Here is a 13,485-nt window from a genome sequence, read left to right on the forward strand (position 1 = left end):
TCTTATTAAGAGCTATGATATTCAGTGTTTAGAATACCTAAATATGTCTGCTATCAATCCCAAGCCTATGTTATATACATTTTGACTATCTCACAGAATAACCATATTTAACTGGGTCTTTAAAATCACAATACTTAATTATTCCTTTTTTTTGTAAGTATACAGGAATTGGACTACTATGCACATATTTCCAAACAAAAAACAAAAAAGGAAAAATATTTTTCCCTCTGATAAAATTATTAGCAAACCTAGTCAGATAGATCATCCAGAAATAGACTTGTCATAGAACATTAAAAACCCCAAAAGAACACAAGATGATGAAAGTGTATACGACCCTTGCCACTTAAAAACACACAATCTATTTCAAAATAAATGTCAAATCTATCAAAATGCTGCAGTCAAACAATTATTAAAAATCTCATCCTTTCATTAAATTTGTCAAAAAATTAAAAAAAACTATTTATATTCTTATTTTCTATTGCCTAGGTTTACAAGCCATCACTTGTTTCTTATTTTTTCCATCTTCCTGACTGCCTCCATGTCAAAATCCAAGTTGTCTGAGGCCTTGGAGATAGAAGCTTTCAATCCTCAGCAGTAAATTACAGAGGATATTTTGCTGCCGGCATCAGATGATACTGATTCCCATGGTATGGTGAGCAATGCATCAGAGTCAAGGTTTAATGCTCTCCCACTAAACATTTGGAGTAGATGAAGTGCTTATCCTCTCACTTAAATCTCTCCATGCTTTTAGGGGCTCCATTATTGGTAGTTCAAAATCCTCTTTTTCTAGTATCTTTATTTCTTACTTTTCAGGTCCCTGAATGAGGATTTTTTTTCAATTTGTAATTTAACTTTTTTTGTTTTTTACTTTATTTTATTTTAGTCCTCAGTGGAGAAAAACTCTTCTGTTTGTTCATGTATGTTGTCTTCTTTATCAGTTTCAGCCTTGTTCTCTGGTTGGTCGTTTATTAAATTTCTCATTAATAATACACAACCATTATGGCTAAAGCTGGTGCTAATTCAGAAACCACATATTTCAACTTGAAAGATGTTGCAGTAGCCACAGCAAACTGTACGTAAGATACATTGCGTAGATCATATTACCTTTGGTGATCTACTTTGAACAGTTTTCTTGGACACAAAATAGTTGACATTTTGGATGGTCTTTACCTCTTCAGTTACTATTTCTTCCTTATATGTTAGACATTACTGTGATCTTGTTAGGTGATGGCCATAACAATTTACACAAATAGGTGGATTCCCCCTACATAAATCCTCTGATTGCAGGGGGTCACCACAAGCACAGGTTTGTTTTCTTGTAAAACATACTGCTGTATGTCCAAATTTTGACATCCTAAGCACCGCAATGGAATCATAATAAATGGATGTACATCTTATCTATGGAATCCAGATTTTATTTTCTTCAGACACTTTGGATTATTGAAGACCTGACCTTCAATATATTCAACATGAATATGGATATATGGATATGCAACATGAAGGATACAACTTCTCCATTTCACCATGTATTTAATCATCGACATGTAAAAACTCCTTGTTCATGTAGCTCTTCGACAATTTCTTCTTCGGTGTAGTTCCCCAAGTCCCTGCACACAAAAACACCTTTTGAAATATTTAGCAACCATGCAGCATAACCTCAATGTCCAACACTCCAGTTTTCTTTGCCTTGAGTAACCGTAATGATTGTAAATTGTTGACAGTTTCAACAAACAGTCGAATAGCCATCTTTCTAACTTCCCTTACCAGTCCTTCAGCAGTTTCTGTGATGCCTCAAGCTATCATAACTGGACTAATCTTGCCAAAATCTTCTTTTCTTTTGATAATCAAATATTTTTGGTATCGCCTATACTGTCTTTCAGTCAAAACTTGGTTCATCCGTCTTTTCTACATTTGTAATCTCTACACTCTTCCTTTGCTTCACTTGCAAGACAAAGGCTCTCCTGGATGAGGGTTTTTTTAGATTAAATTTATCTCCTTATTTATAAATTACAATAGAGTAAAATTATAACATATATATAAGAAATTAATACCTGCAAACAAAAATCCTGTGCGCAACCGTGTGGCATTTTACGAGTATAATGCCATTATACTCGTATTTTGAGTAAAGATTAAATTATGGATATTTTTAAAATACAAGGGTTTTTTTTCAAAGTCCGATCGGTCGCGAAATAAAAACGCGCAAAAATCGGATCAACCTTTGCACATATGTGTTGCCCAGCGTCTCTAGTATGGCCTTCAATCACGCCGCGTCACTTCGTTTAGTTCTGAACACGCAGATAGCACGCAAACATGTCTACAACAATAGCATCTCCCGCCAAGTGTGAATTGCGAGCGGTAATTCGATTTCTTCAGGCTGAGGGGTGTAATGCAGCTGAAATTCATCGACGAATAAGTAATGTGTACGGTGAAATTTTTTTAATGAATGACAGCAAAGTGCGACAATGGTGCTGGAATTTTAAAGCAGGACGTACAGATGTTCATGATGTAGGCGGTCAGGGAAGGAAGCGAGTGTCAACCGATAATCTCGTTGAGCGAGTGGATGAGACAATTCGAGAAAATCGTCGGTTCACAATTTCTGTATTGAGTGATTCGCTTCCTGAAATTTCAAGGTCAGCTCTCTACACCATTGTGATTGAGAGACTTAGTACCGCAAACTGTGTGCGAGATGGGTTCCCAAGATGCTGTCCGACCATCTCAAAACAATGAGAATGGACGCCTCCCTAACGTTTCTCCAGCGCTACCAAATCAAGAACAATCCAAACAGTGGATGCATTCTCATTCTCCCAGTAAACTAAAGAAGTTCAAGCGAACCTTCTCCAACAGAAAGTGTATAGCTACTGTGTTCTGTGACCGGAATGGAGTTCTCTTGGTGGAATTCATGGAACGTGGCACGACAATCACTGCAACCTCATACTGCGTGACTCTTCAACGTCTACGAAGAGCAATTCAGAATAAGCGGAGAGGAATGTTGTCATCAGGTAATATTGTCTTTCTCCATGACAATGCTCGGCCGCACACTGCAGCTGTAACAAAGAAGTTCCTGCAGCGTTTTCGTCGGGTAGTGTTTGATCACCCACCATACAGCCCGGACTTGGCTCCATCCGATTATCACCTCTTTGCTCATATGAAACGCTGACTAGGAGGACAACATTTTGGGACAGACATCGAGCTGCAGACCAGCGTAGAAACATGGCTGAAAACATAGGCGGCTCCGTTCTATGACGAGGGTATTAGAAAGTTACGACTAATACGTTTATTAATTAAAGTTATGTTACGATTAAAGTTTATTAATACTAATAAAGTCACGCTACGACAAATATCTAAATCGGAGTGGCGACTATATAGAGAAATAGCGTAACTATGTACGTAACAAATAAATTTTTTTTTATTTTCATTGTGGTTTTAATTTCGGGACTGATCGGACCTTGAAAAAAAATAACCCTCGTATTATAACATATTACATATCATTACTCACTAGTAAATGATAACATTAAAAGTAATTTTTCAGCCAAAAAAATTACAGCATTAGTATTGACATAAAAAACAAAATTATCATTTTAGCATATAAGAGACTCAGGCCCACCATTCCTGAGATTTATGGTTAATTGAAACCCCAACCACCAAAATACTAAAATATAGTCTTCCAATATGCACTGTCTAGTATTCCAATCTGTATAAAAGTAACAAACGTTTACTAGGATCTGAACCTCAGAATCTTCAACTTCGAAAATCAGCTGTAAAACATGTGATTTGTGACAAAAACATTGTCACAAGACGGTCCACATATAACAAAAATCTACTGTCTCTATATAAATAAAAATAGATTTTCATTTATAAAGAGACAGTAGATTCTTATTATATGTGGACCTTCTACCATAGAATGTTTGGAAGTAGAAATTTTCACACAAGTGCCATGTCCCAGAGTGGTAGCCAAGTCCCAAGACTTACTTACCCACTTGGTAGCCAAGTGGTAGCCATGTCCCAGATCAATGATCCTGCCTGGGTTTTCCCAGTCAGTTACCTCTCACAAATTTAACCTGGACCAGGGAATCAGGTACCGCCTGACCCGTTATACCGGCATTTCCAGGTCTCACATATAGCAGTAAAGGTTTCGATACTCTTACCCATGAGACAATCCCCTCCAAGAGACAAAATAAATGACTCACGTTGATTGGCGCAAGACTTCGGCAGAAGAAGCTCAGATCACCTCACCCTCACATTGCTTCCCACTACTGGGAGGAGCAATGAGCATATCCCCATCTGCAATCCACCAAACATCGGCAAAAGTCAGATCACAGTCATGCCTACTCTGCTGCAAGCAGTGAAATCGAGAAGCACAACTGTTACGATTATTAGTGTTATTATTTAATAATAGTAATAATAATAGTACTTTATGCATCTCTGATGAGTTCTGAATTCAATGTGGTTGCTCTTACTGAGATATAGCTCGATGATTTTCACTGGATTGTGGATTTTTTCCTCGAATCACCTAAGGTCTACCAGTTGGATAGAGATTACGCTGTTTCAGATTGTGAATGGGGTGGTGGATATCTTATAGCCATTAGGAGTGGCATTGTATGTGCTCAGCGGACTAAAAATTTCAATCCCTTATTCTTTTCAACTTCATTGAGGACATTTATCGCTCGTTGCAATTTAAACTTCAACATATTTATATTGTTACTGGCTTATACGACTGCCAGAACATCGACGTAAACTCATTTGGATTCAACAGAAATGGGTAGAATAAGTTAATTAATAGTGATCGCGAACAAGGTATTGTTCAATGGCGAGCCTTGAAATAAGACATTTTTTAACCTTTTTTTTTTTTCTAACCAGTACTCATTATAAATAGTTACTTGAAAAGCACGGTCGTATAGTTGCTAAGTGATACTAGTAAAGTTTCATGAATACTCCAGTCATGTAGTTGAAGCATTATTCCATGACACCAAGTCATTTCAAAAACCTTCTGAAGATTGAAGCTGTCTGGAAGTGTTTGTGATAAAAATGTTATGTATAAATTGATCATTTGATCAGTCGTCGAATTGTACTATCGAAATCCTGCTTGATGGGAGGATAAAAGAGCTTTTCTTTATAAGATCCAAACGATTAGATTTTACATTTTCTGGAGGATTTTTCCAATAGTACACGTCAATTAAATAGGACGGTAACTATTGGGATCAGTCGGATTTTTACCCTTTTTTGGGATTGCAAAATGTACGTTTTCTTTCACTATAGTAGAAACGTTCCATCCCGCCAGATCTGATTGTAAAATTCTAATAGCCCAAGTTTTGAAGCTGTATTTATTAAATGTTTACTGCCCGTTTTCTCCAACGCTTTCTCATGCTCGTATATTTTAAAAAGTACATTGTACGAAATGTTCATTTCTGCTCTAAAATTTAACAGATCCGCAAGTTCTGTTATTCAATTCTTGAAACAGTCATTAAATCAATCTTTTTACTGACTTCTACGAACTGATTGCATAATACGCATAATTCAGAAACTTCGTTTGTAAATTTATTAGACCACCTTCCAACCGAAAACAAGATAAGGGGATATAGTTTGTACGACCATAGATGCTCTTTACTATCTTCCAAGTCTGCTGCAATCGTATTTTTGTTAATGGATATCCCGATTCTTGCCAGGTTTTATTTTTAGTATCTTGTGTCTTTTAACATACGCCCTGTGATTTTAAAGATAATTAGATTTTCTAATCTTGAACTTTTTTTAAAAGCGTTATATCCTTTTTTTCTTCCTTTTTATCGTTCACTAATATCATTATTCTACCACGGAACTGATGGTTTACTGAGTTTCCCGAATGTTTTGGGAATATATCTTTGTACCGAGTCAAATATAACATCAATTATTGCGTCGATATCATTTTCAATGTATCCATTTTTTAGAGAATTTTGTGTCAATAGTGAAGCTCGTTCAATCTGCTTTAGATAATATCTTCTTTAAATATATTTCTTTATTTAAAATCTCCTTCTTGGTGAAAATGTGTTTCATGTACACACTTAACGCCTATGCGTTAAACATAAAGATCGCAAAGTACCCTTTTAGTAGACTTTCAAAATCGCGTTTAAAATGGCCTAGAACGCACCGTTTTTTAGATACGTCCTTTTTTTTATATTTATGATGTGATGAGAAAACTTGATAAAAACCATCAATGATTTTGAAGTTTGAACCGTAAATATTGATCATTGTATACATTAAATAATCAATGATATAACATCCATATGGCTGAAAGTAATGATAACCTACATAATCATCATAAATTTAAAATTAATCATGGTGTTTGCAGTAAAAACATATATTTTACTATGACTTTTTCAGTTAATCAACTATTTCAACATGTAAATTTAACGTTAACACACATTCATCAACATTCCTCATTAAAAGTAGGTAAGGTATTCTTTAATGTATGGAATAAACCCGCGAAAAGAAATGTGCAGGTTGTACCTCAATTTCCTTGTTGTTGTTGTTGTTTGTAGTTTTGAGGAGGCATCTCAAACCCGTGTTTTTCTATCTATTTTGCAGTAAATCCACTCTTTCAGCGTGAAAATTTAACAAAAAATAGGCGATAATCGTGGAAAACATACGTTGAGGTTCTGCTTCAATTTGGTTGTCAGGGGTGAAAGGTCAAAGTGAGGCAAAATGTAAACTTTCTACGCTACTTACTTGTCCTGACTCGATCACCTACGTCGAATTTGCATTTGGTCATCCATCGTTTTTTCGTCTCAATTAAATTACATTATTCATAACCTCGCTTTCGTTCTTGTGAGAGAAGTCTACCGTTTGAAACTGATGGTCCTGTAGACAGTATCATTATAACGTCAAAGTTGTATTGTAAAATCTTTAATGGCAGTGGTCACATTTGTTACATTACTTGAAAATCTGAAGAAAAAATAAAATTTTTATTTTAATTAATTCATTTTGATTTATCTTTTGGTGAAAAAAAATAAAATAAAATCTACCCACCCCTCACTTGGTAGGAGCGAAAAACCATTTGGGGTAATAGTTTTTTTTTAATTTCATTCCACCAAAAATAACTATAAAATTATGTGATATTACTTCTCAAACCATTTGAAATAAATATAATCTGTGGATTAAATCTGAAAATTTTTTTTTAAAATTACCAACACAAAATTTCACCCTTAAATATTTTCTAAATTTTCAAGGGTTAAAAACTTTTTTTTTTAAATGAGACTATATAGCTTGTGACATCTCATTGGAAGGCCCTTTGAATGATAAGTAATTTGGTGCAAATAAAAGGATTTTTAAATTATGTTAATTTTTTTTTTGGTTATGTTGGTATACAGTGTTACTGTATTTTAATGTAGTGAAAACAGAACCACAAAAAACCCCAGTTTTATGGGATATTTTTTGAATTGAGCTCTGAGAATTTGCTACTACATTTCCCAAAATTTCAATCATAGTTAATTTGTCCAAAACCTTTTACTCTGCACGTTTCTTATTCAGGACAGATCCCGTTTCTTAGAATTATTTTACAAGTTTTACAATTAAGAGTGTGAAACATTTTTATTTTGATGCTGTTCATTAAACGCTTGGACAACTCGTCTAACACATTTTTTTGATTTCTATTTGTAAAAATTAGTTCAGTCCTTTCTTTCAGATAGTAAATCATTTTAGCGAGACAAATTTACAAAATACAAAAAATGAAAGACCAAATAGTAAGACAATTACACAAACCAAATGCCAATTTTTAACTAAAAAACACAACACTTTAAATTATGACAATGAATTAAATACAATAAATACTTTTTGCTACTAATTACATACAATATGAAACAAAACAGTTTGTGAAAATTTACCATAGAAAATAAAATTTTGATAATTGGTAGAAAATTATAACCTGTTATAACAAGGAAACGCCAACAATGGGTTCTTCAGCTTTTTAAAATTGTAGAGTGCAATTACCAACTTTTGAACTTAAATTATCCAAGTGTTAATTGAATTAAATTTAATTGTTTGCTTTGTAATAATGGAAAATTTGTTTCATTAATGATGATATTAAAAGTCATTAGAATTTAAGCATTAATTATTTTTTGGTTAAAAATTATTCATCTATGAATTGGTTTTTATTTAATTATTATGTTTATCTGGTAATCAGTTATTCAACATATTACCAGCAAAGAAGAAGGTACCTTTTTATTGGTTTTTTTTTATAACTGATGTTATAATGCTTTGTTTATTGTTACATTTTTCCAATGCTGGAGAAACCTAAAACCCATATTTTTTTAAGAAGAACTGACGATTTCAGACCTAATGCTTTGGGTCAGTAACACTGTATCCCAACAGAATTTAAAAAAACCCTAACATAAGCTAAAAATAAAATACATTTTTAATCATAACTTCAATACAGTGAACCAATTTTTATTTTATTTGTACAAAATTACTTGTCATTCAAAGGACCTTCCAATGAGGTGTCACAAGCTCTAATGTCTCATTTAAAAAAAAAAATGTTCAACCCTTGAAAATTTATTTAATATATTTAATTATTTATTTCAAATGGTTTAAGAAATAATATTACGTAATTTTATATTTGTTTTTGTTGACTGGATTTTAAATAAAGTACTACCTGGTTTCAATACAGAGAGCAATGGAGTTTTGTCAGGATAGTTGTACTTGACTAACCAGAGGCTATTGGTACAGAAGAACAGCACTGGAGTGCAACATTCAACTCTATCTGATTTGCCATGCAAGGTGGTACAGCTTCACTGATGAGCAACATATACCTAATCCAGCCTGAGGCCACCGCCACAAAGTGTGGCAACCCAGATTTGATTTTTGAAGGTGTAAAACAGAGGCCACCATTGTAAACAAAGTCAGGTTGAATCTCAATTATCTTACCATGGGTTTGAAATTGTGATCTACCATCCTGTTCAAAATGATATGAGCTGCTACAACTCCTGTGGTTCCAGACCAAGATTAGCTGACACAGTGAACATTTTTTTGTTACTTTCAGGTCACCCCAGATTTTCTGGAGTTTCTATGATGTAATGTGTAAAGGGTGTTTGTAATGGTTGAATTCATCAGTGTGTACTTTATCACATCATTTTTCCTGAAAATATTTGCAAATTTGCATAAATGTTTGCTAATATACAGTAGTGGTCTATATTTTGTAACATACAAAATGTTTATGATTCTGTTCCTTATTTTTTTTTTTTTGTAATATCTTATCTTTAACCATAGGAATTCAAACATTAGCTTGTAGATATAATTCAGCTGACAAGGGTAGGTGCAAAAGAAAGTATAACATGTGTGAAAATATTGCATATTTGTTCTACATGAAGTGATTGTGTGTATTGTGAATTATAATAATTATTATTTTAATACACACAAACACACATACAATATTATATCTGTTCAATATATGAAACATAACAAAACAACCACCAAAGAAATTTAAAAGAAAATTGCAATAAAATAACAAAATAAAATAATATGTGATAGAGATAAGAATGGAACTAGCAGTTAATGATGTTAAAGAACAATTTAGATTCGGAATAACAGTACAAGGTGAAAAGATAAAGATGCTACGATTTGCTGATGATATAGTAAGTAATTCTAGCCGAGAGTAAAAAGGATTTAGAAGACACAATGAACGGCATAGATGAAGTCCTACGCAAGAACTATCGGATGAAAACAAACAAGAACAAAACAAAAGTAATGAAATGTAGTAGAAATAACAAAGATGGACCACTGAATGTAAAAATAGGAGGAGAAAAGATTATGGTGGTAGAAGAATTTTGTTATTTGGGAAGTAGAATTACTAAAGATGGACGAAGCAGGAGCGATATAAAATGCCGAATAGCACAAGCTAAACGAGTCTTCAGTAAGAAATATAATTTGTTTACATCAAAAATTAATTTAAATGTCAGGAAAAGATTTTTGAAAGTGTATGTTTGGAGTGTCGCTTTATATGGAAGTGAAGCTTGGACAATCGGAGTATCTGAGAAGAAAAGATTAGAAGCTTTTGAAATGCGGTGCTATAGGAGAATGTTAAAAATCAGATGGGTGGATAAAGTGACAAATGAAGAGGTACTGCGGCAAATAGATGAAGAAAGAAGCATTTGGAAAAATATAGTTAAAAGAAGAGACAGACTTATAGGCCACATACTAAGGAATCCTGGAATAGTCGCTTTAATATTGGAAGGACAGGTAGAAGGGAAAAATTGTGTAGGCAGGTCACTTTTGGAATATGTAAAACAAATTGTTAGGGATGTAGGATGTAGAGGGTATACTGAAATGAAGCGACTAGCACTAGATATCTTGGAGAGCTGCATCAAACCAGTCAAATGACTGAAGACAAAAAAAAAGAGATAAGAATAGTATGGCATGTAAGCCTAATAATCATTTACACATTAAAAACAAAAAAGAAGAAATGTAATAAATACATATGCAGAATAAAGTCTGACCAATGTAATAACTGTTTACGAAAAATTAACAAATCGGTTATGTAAAACAAGATAATTATGCATAACATAAAAGGGATTCAACAGTAAAGCATAAATCATGTAGTTGTCAATCATTAAATTTAATAAAAAGGTAAAACATTCAGTAGCTAGACTGGAGAATAATGTGAAAATATAAAAATAAATTATAAGACAATGAAACAACTTAAAAAGATTCTACATTTAATAAAGACAAGTACATTATGATGAAGTACAAATGGCAAAGGAGATACTTTATGTAAATTAACAAGAAGAAATAATACAAAAAAATTATGCTGGTGAAACTATTTGTGGTAATAAATTATCATTGATACACCTACAAGATTTACATATTCACTGACAAAGTGTATACTGACATATATGAATGATTTTAATTATTTTACAATCTAAATTAGGATTCTTTACAAAAAAGGAGCTGCAAGTCAATAAACTCCAAAAATGTGATCTTACTGAGAAAAGTTAAAAAAAGATAAAATATAAATAGATTTCTATAAAAATACTTCTAAAATTAGAAGAAAAAGTTCACACATACTCGCACGTGCCTGCACGCGCGCACATACACAGAGAGATACAGATTTAGAGAGAGAGAGTATTTCAGACAATATTGGTCAAACTTAAGCAAATGATTCATCACATCAAATCAAACAAAATGTTCATCTGGACAAATGCCTTATTTCAGTTCATTTTCCCTTACTCCATCAATTTATTTTTCTATAAAAAATAACGTCTTAAGAATAAATAGACCGAGATATTTTAATGAAATTTGGTACACTTTAAAATGGAAGACAGAGGGAATATGAAGCAGGATAGGGCATTGTAGACAAGAACTTTGCAACCAGCATTAGTGTTTTCATTTCAAGTTACAAACTCTTTCAGTGAATGCCAAAAAAAGTTTTACTTATTAGAAAGTGTTTAAAATGGAGAGTTGATGATATAGCAAGATACTTAACACTTCAAGTTTTATCAAAAAGGTATCTGGTTATGTAGAGCATGTAATTAGTAGTTTAGAAGTAATAATGGTTAAAAGTTTAATTTTTATATTTTGTTGCCTGTATACCAAAAGAATTACTATAGAAAATTATTGTAGCCATTGAGGAAATTAGTTTTAAAGTTAGAAAATTTGCAAGTGATATGGGTTCACCAAACTGTAAATTACATATGTTATTAATAAAGCTGGGAAAGGCATGCATTGTTTATCCATACTTTTGAAAAAATAAAAACTTGGACATTTTGTGAAGTACCCCTGCCCTAAAATTATTAGTGTCATCTATTGGATTCAGTATGTGAACTTTCTGATGGGGAGATACAAACGATTAAGAGAAAAACAATTAATTAGAGTAATTAATAGAAGGAGATTATAATATGTTTAATTTATATTCCTTCTCTCATAATATTTTTAATTTATGTTCCTTTTCATAACCACAATAATTTCATATATGTATTTCTGGAATTGACAGGCAAAAAAACAGAAAAGCAACCAAACTATTATATTTAAAATCATTTCAACGAGAATTCCTTATAATATTCTAGAAATAGAAACAAGTATCAGATTTTGTTAAAATAATCGACAGATATGATGTTCTGATTACTTAATGTGATAACTATTTTAAGAAAGAGATTTTTAAAGAGGTCATGAATTAAATTTATTATGCAAAAAGAAGCTGTATCAAAGCCTTTCAGACTGATGGACATTAATGAGAGTAATCAGAAAAAATTCTTGTTTACTATTTCAGATTGAACTGATTGTCTCAATAAAAAATGCTCAGGGATTATAAGATCAATTAAGAAATAAGAAGGATATACTTTTCTGTTGGGAGAAAAGCTGAACCAAGATGTACATTCTGTAGGTTCCTGTGGTGAATAAATTCATCAAGCCAAAATTTAAAAAAGAAATTAAAATTGATAATTTAGAACTATCGGCAAGTTCTGCCTAATAACTAAATGTAAATATTTGTAATCTCTTAAATTTGAAAAAAGAAATCTCATTAAAAAAGCCAAAGCAAATTCAGCTTAGCTTTTAAATTTTTAGTTAGAAGATTATTTAATTACCATTATTATATTTAAATTATTATATCAATTTTTGTAACGGAAAAAAATAATTTCTAATTTTGTGTTATCTATTGTAATAAAATAGAATAACTATACCTGGTAATACAATCGATTCAATTTTAAATAAACATACCTGAAATTTTTGAGAAACAAGAATTCAGATATAATTCATATGATTGATCACCTTCTCATGGTCTCTCACTATTTCCAGAACCTAAATAGTAATCTTTCTGGTGCAGACTCATGTATTCATAAACAAAAAATAAGTAAATAATGCTGTTTAAGGACAGATATATAAAGACATTTTTACTAACAAAACTATTTGACTTTTTTTATCTACCAAGTTTTTATAAGCAGTTGGAAATGTAGGTGTTGGTAATAGGTGTATGAAAAACAAGGTGTAATGATTGCTTACTAAGAGAAAGCTATGTGTATGTATGCACCCTATTCTTTTTTCTTTTTAAATTGATTCATTACTTTTCTACTTAAAGTCTACTCTGATTAAAATTGTTTCCTTTTTAAAGTTCATTCATTCATCTTCTATTAAATCTACTTTTTTGATTCTATTAAGACTTTATTCAAAGTCTACATTAACTACAAATCAATTTTTTAGTCTTTCTTTGTTCCATTTCTTTGATCACAGTTCCTTTAGATCAGTTTTTTACTTTTCAATTTATTAAATTACAATTAGAATCAATATCTACTACTTTACAGTTTATAATTTCCTTCAGAACTACTGAAAGGACTATGTTTTGAAACAGAAAACAACTTTTTTCAGTGATTTGAATTCTAGGCTCTTTTACCCTTAACATAGTTTTAATGTTACTGATCATTTACTCTTGACAAATTTAAATACTTAATGATACACCTGCCACGTACCATCATGATACATCAGGGATTCTGAATTAAATTAAATAATTAACTATGTTGTAAAAGAAAG

This window comes from Lycorma delicatula, chromosome 1, assembly GCF_047948215.1.
Source record: "Lycorma delicatula isolate Av1 chromosome 1, ASM4794821v1, whole genome shotgun sequence".
Taxonomy (NCBI): Eukaryota; Metazoa; Arthropoda; class Insecta; order Hemiptera; family Fulgoridae; genus Lycorma; species Lycorma delicatula.